At 30.8% G+C, this 10,767-nt stretch overlaps 1 protein-coding gene across 1 annotated transcript in view; it reads left to right on the top strand.

Moving 5' to 3' along the window:
* Window positions 1-523: 523 nt before the first annotated feature.
* Window positions 524-10,767, top strand: part of LOC127726717 (uncharacterized) — a 55,672-nt gene continuing 45,428 nt past the window's right edge. The window contains exon 1 of the mRNA XM_052234190.1: window positions 524-623. The gene's annotated coding sequence lies outside the window, so the exon portion shown is untranslated. The remainder of the gene's footprint in view (window positions 624-10,767) is intronic.

Genomic DNA, 10,767 nt, shown 5'->3' with positions numbered 1-10,767 from the left:
ATATATCAAACGACTGAAAACGACTGCCATATTCCTGACTTAGTACAGGTTGAAATTTGACCTGTTTGCATTGAATGTTCGTGGAAAATCAAAATGTGTCCAGTAAGTGGTGTCACCAAAAAAAAAAGCGTATTCGTGAATGTTCAACCTCAATCTTACTTTTTTGTCAAAATGTCCTTTGTTAAACTTGATATCAATTTCTTTTGTAATGTTCGTATGCAATTGATTTCCCTTTATTGATACATATGCGATTATGTTTAATTATTATAGAAAAAAAATTAACTTTGCATGTGGTAAATGTACGGCCATTTATACTTCTTAATCTTTAAAAATCAAAAATAAACTGAAAATGTGTTAGGTCATGTAAGATAACATAATGTATACTGTATTTTCCGAAATTTAAAAGGTCTATGAAAGAAATATCCAAAATGGATTTTTATTTGCTATTTATAATTAATAAGATTATCATGGAAATTTTTAAATCGATGTTTAACTTTTGCAATATCATAGTTCATGCTACGGTTTCAACAAGTAAGATGATTTTTAGGATACCATAGAAATCAACATAACATACGGGGAAAGTTGAACATTCAATTCAACATTGCATCTGGAAATGATATATGGTAAGCTTATCTTTCTTGCACACATTTCCATACAGACTATTTAAAAAATCTTTTTAAATATTCAATTGGTTTCAATTGTGATTATAGTCATTTGTTTTTGCCTCAAATCAATGAGTCAATAGGTATTTAATTTACAACAAATAGGGTATATAAGTTGCCTTAAAAACAATTCATATCTGTTTTGAATGAAAAATCCAAACACCAGATGTATTATAAATGATATTGCTTCTGATTTTTCTACCAGACAGAATTTACACAGAACAAATGACATGCATACTTATAAATTAAATATGTCATCTGATATTACATGTCAGGAGCTTGTAATTCGTTCGATTTTGTTGTTAAACATAATTTACAGATCGAATTGCTATGTATACTTGTAACTGAAATATGTTGATTGTTTGTTGTTAATTATATTGCGCTGGTAGACACTATTGCTTGTGGGGGGATTGAGCGTTTGCAGACATATTTGACCCAGTGTCTCAAGTCATGAGCTTCAAATTTGAGAGTTGTCGTTGGTTGTTGTCTGTCATATATATATTTTTTTTTATTATAAATAAGACTTTTGATTTTTTTTTTTTTTATTTCTTTGATACTTTGTCATGTCAGGACTATTTAAAATATGGATTTTTTTGGATTTTTGATTTTTTTTTTGGTTGATTAAACAACTTTCTATATAAATGTGTCTTTTGTTTATATGCAAAAACCACATTATCGCAAGTTCCAGTAAATTTTTAAGGCCTCCGCGGTTTTTTTAATCAATATTCCAATGCGAAACAAAAACACGTCAAACACGATACTGTTTAGATACATTAAACCGGTAGCAATAACGTTTTCTACGATTTCTGATGAATTTGCTAAATGATCTGATATAAGAAGGAGGAACACAATTCTTTTTACCGTAATTCAGAGACGACATGTTACCATCAAAATCTAAGAGAATGTAAACAAAATGTCTAGCCAGTAAGCTAAAACAAATTTTATTTGTTGTATATTTCCCCTCGTTTTTTATTAACATACAAATCTATCCATAAGTTCATCAAATCTCATGAATTAATTCAGATTATACGAATCAGATATCAAACAAAAAATTAGAAAATCTCAAAAACACCAATAGGACCGAGAACGGATGCGTCGACAGGATGAAATTCTTCTTCTATGCATTCATCTCCTCAAAGCAAATCAACAATCAGTCAGAACTGTCGCAATCAGTACAATTACAGATACGGCGACTATTATGGTATCTAAAGATCAAAGACATCGAAAATATTGCTAGTGAGTTTAGACTCAGACAAATCGTTTCGGTCGACATATTAGTTATGATGACTATCGGACTCATGAAATGTCTTGTTGGGCAGTCTTTGTGTAAGGAGTACAAAATGGGGAAAATAATAGTAAAACGTTTTATTTGAGATAGCAAAAAGCAAATACACAAACCTGAGAACATCTAGTGACAACACATTGCAACATGCATACTGCCACATAACAATGCAATACTAGTAAATGATTGTATTAGTGAACTGTATTTAAATGAAACCTTTAAAAGCTATGATTATGATAATGTAATAATGGTAATTATTGAGTGTTGGGATCTATATCTCATAAACCTGTTACATTGTATAATTACATATTAATTGGTTTCTTCCGTGAGAACAGTAACTGTAATATAAGAAATACATAATATATTTGAGAGTTAAGCATATGCTGCACGTGATAATAATTTTTGGATAAGTCCATAAAGCAATCCGGTTATGTTAGAGTGATAATCTATCAATTTCTTAAATTCATTGTTTAAAGAGAAATATTTTTGGAAGGGTTGTAGAGACTGCTTATTTAGAAATGTCAATTTTGATTGAGTTGTTTGACACCAATTGGATAAATATATATATGTATTTTCATTATTTAGGTATTTGTTAGGAGTGTATCTACCTGTATATATTTTAATAAAGATAATATCTGTTTCTATATCTAAAGAAAATTCAATGTTCACGTGATATCACATATAAAGGACAAAGCAGTACCGTACACTAAGCTATAAATGGCTCACTTAATATATGAATCAAAACATGAATCCATTCAAAGGGGAAAATCAACTGCCTGATTAATGCTTAAATCAACAAACAAAACTGGCAGACGGAATCATGACAACAACTGACGTATACAAATGCTACAAATGTACTGTGTCTTCTTCCTGTTCACACTTTTAAAAATCATTATTCCTTCTATTCCCACATGCAAATCATAATAGATGTTTTGATAAATACTTTTTTTTTATAATAAATCTTTATCTCGTAAACCTGTTATTTTTGATAATTACGTATTAATTGGTTTCTTCCGTGAGAACAGTAACTGTAATATAAGAAATACATAATATAGTTGAGAGTTAAGCATATGCTGCATGTAATAATAATTGTTTGGATAAGTCCAAAAAGCAATCCGGTTATGTTTGAGTGATAATCTATCAATTTCTTAAATTCATTGTTTAAAGAGAAATATTTTTGGAAGGGTTGTAGAGACTGCTTATTTAGAAATGTCAATTTTGATTGAGTTGTTTGACACCAATTGGATAAATATATATATGTATTTTCATTATTTAGGTATTTGTTAGGAGTGTATCTACCTGTATATATTTTAATAAAGATAATATCTGTTTCTATATTTAAAGAAAATTCAATGTTCACGTGATATCACATATAAAGGACAAATCAGTACCGTACACTAAGCTATAAATGGCTCACTAAATATATGAATCAAAACATGAATCCATTCAAAGGGGAAAATCAACTGCCTGATTAATGCTTAAATCAACAAACAAGACTGGCAGACGGAATCATGACAACCACTGACGTATACAAATGCTACAAATGTACGGTGTCTTCTTCCTGTTCACACTTTTAAAAATCATTATTCCTTCTATTCCCACATGCAAATAATAATAGATGTTTTGATAAATACTTTTTTTTTATAATAAATCTTTATCTCGTAAACCTGTTATATTTGATAATTACATATTAATTGGTTTCTTCCGTGAGAACAGTAACTGTAATATAAGAAATACATAATATATTTGAGAGTTAAGCATATGCTGCATGTGATAATAATTGTTTGGATAAATCCAAAAAGCAATCCGGTTATGTTTGAGTGATAATCTATCAATTTCTTAAATTCATTGTTTAAAGAGAAATATTTTTGGAAGGGTTGTAGAGACTGCTTATATAGAAATATCGATTTTGATTGAGTTGTTTGACACCAATTGGATAAATATATATATGTATTTTCATTATTTAGGTATTTGTTAGGAGTGTATCTACCTGTATATATTTTAATAAAGATAATATCTGTTTCTATATTTAAAGAAAATTCAATGTTCACGTGATATCACATATAAAGGACAAAGCAGTACCGTACACTAAGCTATAAATGGCTCACTAAATATATGAATCAAAACATGAATCCATTCAAAGGGGAAAATCAACTGCCTGATTAATGCATTAATCAACAAACAAGACTGGCAGATGGAATCATGACAATCACTGACGTATACAAATGCTACAAATGTACGGTGTCTTCCTCCTGTTCCCACTTTTAAAAATCATTAATCCTTCTATTCTCACATTCAAATAATAATAGATGTTTTGATAAATATTTGTTTTTTTATAAAAATTAAGGTTAATTAAGAATTCACCTATAACAAAAAACATTTTAATACACTGTTTACTTGTAACTTTTGTTTTCTTTCTCAAAGAATTACTTTAAAATCTTTAAAGATTAAGTCCGATAAGTAGAAGTAAAATTAAACAATCATTGAATTTGTAAACTTAAAAAATTGTCATCCGAACAAATAAATTGATGACAGATAATATCATAATAAACGTTCCAATCTGGCAAGATTTCAATGTACAACAAACCCAAGAAGAACCTACTAGTTTTACCGAAAACTGTTGATGAAATCAACATAGATGGTATTTGGGCATGAACTAGGAAAGGTTACCCATCCCTGCTAACAGACGGGCGTATGTTAATCTTCAGTACTCAAAAGAACCTAACACACTTAGCAGCTGTAGATATTATATAGGGTGATGGTACATTTTACTCATGTCCGAGCCTATTTTTCCAACTGTAAACATTTCACGCAATGGTTGACGGCGAAATATATCACTGGTACATAGTTTACTTCCTGGACTATTTTGTAGTCGACATCTGAAACATGTGAAATGCAGCATATTCTGTTATTCCTGGCATCAACGCAAATGGCAGTATTTGTTACACTTCACACGATGCATCTTGAGAAAAGCACAAGAGACAGGGATTCATGCTCAGTCCACGGAAGACAACAACATTCATCAACTAGTACGCCGTGCCGCTGTCCTTCCGTTTGTACCTACTGCTCAGGTGTGATTTAATGCCTTAACCGACATAGATCAGATTGATACTTACATCAACTACACGCCCTTGACAGACTATGTAACAACATTCACGGTCGAACAAAACAGTCACCTTTGGAACCTTTAAACAACACAGGGATCAAAGACTACACATCATCTAGAGGGATTGCACAGCAACATGAAGAAACATGTCCAGCGCCCAAGTCCAAAAATATTTAAACTAACAATACTACTGAAACATGCAAAAGCTTTGAACGCCCTGAAACAAATGTACATTAACTTTATGATTATGAAATAAAACTTTGAAATAGAAAAAGCAAGCCCAATATGAATGTATTACGTTTTTTCGTTAGAGACCAATGAGATAAAATAAACACTTCATCATCTTATATCTTCACCTGAAGTCTGACTTCCAGCTTAAAAAACTATTTTTTTATGAGAATTAAAAGGTTTAAACCTGTGTAACTTAGGTTTTTGCAATATTAAAGTCCTGTCTGAAGTTGTAATTGCTACACTGGTGCTACGCCACTACAATTAGTTCACAGTGAGTTTGCTGACATTCGATGTTTTCTCTAGATTATATGGCCGTATCACACGGACTGAAACCTACATGGGATGTTTCCTTGTCTTCATTTGGACAACATTTGTTAAATTTTGTTGGACACTTAAATTTGTGGATAAAGCCCAACAAATAAAAGACTTTCACATTACTTAAGTTTGAAAAGGAGTAAATTTGCTGATTGCCATATTTAACCCAGACTTTCAAGTCCATTTTATAAAGGTGAAAAATGTTTCAAGTTGATAAAAGACTTGTCGGAAAGTGAAATGGAATTACTTTTGATAATGTTTTCTTATAAAACTTTGAATTTACACCCGAAATAGGATAAGTATTGAATTTTTTGTGAAATTTGATAAAATCTTGATTTCAATTACATTTAGACCTTGGAAAAAAAGAGCGCCGGCTTCTACAAACTAGTTACTCGAGACAGATATACTCACTGTTATAATAGCAAACATGATAGTGGATTGTTTTGTTGACGCATGCCTTCTTTATTCAAAGTCCTACGATTGTATAAAAGAAGGTAAAATAACGAAATTTCGAAATCTAAAGAAAATTCAAAACGGAAAGGTCTTTATCAAATGGCAAAATCAAAAATTTAACACATCAAACCACTGAAAACAACTGTCATTTTCCTGATTTAGTACAGGTTGAAAATAGACCTGTTTACATTGAATTTCTGTGAAAAATCAAAATGTGGAGTCACCAAAAGAACACTTATTCGCAAATGTTCAACCTCAACCTTACTTTTGTGTCAAAATGTCCTTTTTATGCTTGATATAAGTTTTTGATTAAAATCCGTATGCTATTGATTTCCTTTTATCTATGCATACGCGTTTATGTATAATTATTATAGAATCAAAATTCAACTTTGCATTCATTCTTATCAATTCTAAAAACCAAAAATAAACTGTGAAAATATGTTAGGTCATGTAAGATAACATAATGTATACTGCATTTTCAGAAATTTAAAAGGTCTATGAAAGAAATATCCGAAATGGATTTTTATTGACTATTTATAGCTAATAAGATCACAATGACCATTTTTCAATCTATGTTCAACTTTTGCAATTTCACAGTTCATACTACGGTTTCAAAAAGTAAGATAATTTTTAGCATGTCATCGAAATCGACATAACATACGGGGAAAGTTGGACATACAATTCAACATTTCATCTAGAAATAATATATGGTAAGCTTGTATTTTTTGTACACATTTCCATACTGACTATTAAATAATGTTTTTAAATAATCAGTTGTTTTGTGATGATAGCAATTTGTTTTTGCTTTAAATTATTGAGTCAATAGGTATTAAAGTTATAACAAATATGGTATCTTCTTTTTTTATATATAAGTTGCTTTTAAAAATTCCATAATTTCTTCTCTCTATTGAATGAAAAATCCAAACACCTGATAGATTATCAATGATATTGCTTCAGATTTTTTCTGTCAGAGAGAATTTACGGAGAAAAATGACATGCATACTCAAAACTCAAATATGTCACCTGAAATTGAGCGTTTGAAAATATGTTTAACCCCATATTTCAAGCCAGGAGCTTGTTATGCATTCGATTTTGTTGTTAAAAATAATTTAAAGATCGAGTTGCTATGTATACTTGTACCTCAAATATGGGGAACACGACCATTAGAAGAATATGTTACTTTTTGTTTATTATATTGTGCTGGTAGCCACTATTGCGGGTGGGGGATTGAGCGTTTGTAGACATGTTTGATCCAGTGTCTCAAGTCATGAGCATCAAATTCGGGAGTTGTCGTGGGTTGTTGTATGTCATATATTTTTTTATAAATAAAACCTTTGATGTTCAGGTATTAAAGTTACAACAAATAAGATAAATAAGTCACTTTTAGACATTGAAGTACGCATGGATCTTGTAGAGAGATAAAATGTATTTATGGAAATGTTAGTTATCATTCTTATCGTTATTCTATTGTATATTTTCTTTTCTGTAAACCCCATTCAGACATTTGGTTTCCAGACAATAACTTGAGTATAAGTGTATGGAATTCTATGAAATTTTCCACCACAAGTTTCCATTTCACGAAAGGAAGGTTATGATTGATTGTTGGGAGTATGGTCCTAACTGTTTAAATAAATCTTCATGTCCGTTCATTATCCTTTTAACTTAGACATACTTTCATTCTGCATTTTATTTCCACTACAACATTCATTTCTAAAATTGCTTGATTGTCAATATTAATTTTTGAATGCAAAGAGTTCAACAATATCAAGAAAAATTAAATTCCTCCCCTTTCCCGTTACCCAGAGTTAAAATATGTTTAAAAATGTCATTGCCTGATGACAAATAAACCTCAACTACCATTCACATACATTTGTAACCAGTTGTAGCAATATCAAACACCAATTATAAGATCATTAAATACAAAGGTTGTTTGTAAATTGCAGCTTTAACTATTCATTTTGAAGCATATTAAAAAGTAACCAATATTATCCATCAATTAATAAATTGATTGGTGTACTATGATCTTTAGATGTTGGATATTGGACCATAATAGATTTCCAGATTTCATTTTTTTTATCAGTTTTTTCCCACATTCATTTTGTGTTAGAAACGTATGATGTCTAAAATATTTAATCACAATCCTAATACACAACTGTATCAAGCTTGAATGTAGTGTCCACACTTGTCCAAACTGTCCAGTGTTCCACTTCAAGCTGTTCCCCTAGAAGCATTTTATTATTCTACGTCTCGATTTTCAACTTTGTATTTAAGTTGACCTTCGAACTGATTGAATCGAGCATTGCTATGTATGTATAAAATACTCCACTGGAATACTTGTTTGAAATTATTTCTAAACATGTTTTTTTGGTTTGAAAATAAATGACAAAAAAAATATTTGATTTTTTTATTGATATCAACAATTTAAAAGGATAAAACTGAGAATGGAAATGGGGAATGTGTCAAAGAGACAACAACCCGACCAAAGAGCAGAAAACAGCTAAAATTGAAAATCATACAAGACTAACAAAGGCCAGAGGATCCTGACTTGGGACAGCCGCAAAAATGCGGCGGGGTTAAACATGTTTTGAGAGATCTCAATGTATGAATTTGCAAAAACAAAAATAATAAATTAAGATATATATTTCACGTATAAATATCTCTGATGTCTTTGTTCTGGTTTTGGCTTTACTTAAAGTCTTTTTATTTGTCTTAACGTTTGTATAATATTTTAGACTTTAAAATATTTAACTGTGAGCATCGCTTGAGAGAAAATAATTGTCGAAATGCGCAACTGGTGCAATAATATTGGTACCGTTAGTTTTAAGAGTAACAAACGATAAATTATTCAAAATCTTGACTATCTGACGTGTGCATGCATAGAAATTGTATGAGAGGATTCCCAAAATCTTAAGAGCTCTATTATTCTGCTGAACTGACTTCTAATTCTAACAATGAACACTGCCCTTTCCTTGATCTTGATATCTATATCTTTAACGGGAAGCTTACTGCCAAAATTTATGATAATAGTTATCAAAGGTACCAGGCTTATAACTTGTCTACATAAGACTCATCAGTGACGTTCAGATAAAAAAACATTTAAAGCCAAACAAGTACAATGTTGAAGAGCATTGAGGACCCAAAATTCCAAAAAGCTGTGCTAAATACGGCTAAAATATTCTACTAACTACGCTCCTCGGCTCTTCGAATTTGTAACTATAGCATTCATTTCCCGATGTGCATTGAGGCATTGCAATTAAAAGAGGTCAAAATCATGACCTATGGGTATGACGTAGCTATAACTTGCTATAAATACTGCGGCTATTACCTGTTCCATCCAAATTCTTTTCCGTGCAGCGAGGTGTCTTACTCGTTTTAAGGTTTATTTGGACCTTTCGTCTAAAATGGCTGCATTTTCACCTCAAAATTTTTTCTGAGTACAAACAAACCTGTGCATCTGGAAAAGATTCAAGACATAGCATGCCCTAGCTAAATAAAATTAAAATACGTTTTATGTTTTAGAAAAACAAAAACTTTACTGGATTTTACAGTACACTTTTTTTTTCATACCTCCAGGAGGTGCAAATATAAACTAAGTTGGGAAAGAGGTTTGAGAATTTCCCAACAGGTAATAATTGAAGTGAACTGTATTGATTTACCTGGACAATAGAAGGACAATAGATACCTAACAATAATTGGTGATTTAAACTGTGTACTTGAGTGGACCATATCAATTGAAACTCAACTGTTTGTTACTTTTAACATCTTCTGAAGGGACGAAAAAAAGTGCACTGCAAAATCCAGTTAAGTTTTCAATTTTCTATAACATAAAATGCATTAGAAATTTATCTAGAACATGCTATGCCTGAAAACTGTTCCAGATGCGCAGGTTTATCTGTACTAGGAGTACATTTTGAGGTAAAATGCAAGCAATTTTAGACAAAGGGTCCACATGAACCTTAATCTGTGACGACGTCCAGAATTTTTAGATTTTGTAAAACTGTTGTCACTAAATCAATGGTGGACCGAACGTGTTCACTTTTTAATAAAATTTTGTCATCTTTTCGTCAAAATAAATTGGAAAATTATCCTTGTTAATTTTACACGAATGAATCTCTATACAGAAGTATATGAGTAGAATATCTTTCTTGATTTTGAAGGTAAGTACAAAATGTACGATGATGTACTAGTATATCCTTGCCATAATGTACCCACGTAGTGACGTACAATTTATAAGAAATATAGCAAATACATTCGAGATTTTTTTATTACAACATGTTGTGATTTAAATAAATTTCTTATTCCAATATAAGCCATTTTAGGCTTTATAATAAGCTCTTAGTGAGATAATAGAACTGTGTTACAGTGGAAACATTTACAGAAATAATACATATTATGTGATTGATATCAGTTAGTATCTGAATTTTGAGAGGCCAGTGGAAAAATATCACGACAAACTTTACGGAAAAGAGGTAGTTAAAAATAATTCGAAGGGGAACATTTGTTCGTGTAGACATATAGACCCTGTCGTTAAGAATTTAATGAATAGTTCCTTGCAGAGCAAATAACATGCCACTTACCAACAGTCGATGTTAATTAGGGAGAAACATGAATTGTAAAAAATAATAGTAAAACAATTATTATTGTTTGAAAAATTCTGTAATTGCAGTTTTTTAAATGTGCAAACTTTTGTTACATATATCTGTACATGAAGTGAATCT

Source organism: Mytilus californianus, unplaced genomic scaffold, assembly GCF_021869535.1.
Source record: "Mytilus californianus isolate M0D057914Y unplaced genomic scaffold, xbMytCali1.0.p SCAF_18, whole genome shotgun sequence".
Lineage (NCBI taxonomy): Eukaryota > Metazoa > Mollusca > Bivalvia > Mytilida > Mytilidae > Mytilus > Mytilus californianus.
This window is presented reverse-complemented; position numbering and strand designations above follow the sequence as displayed.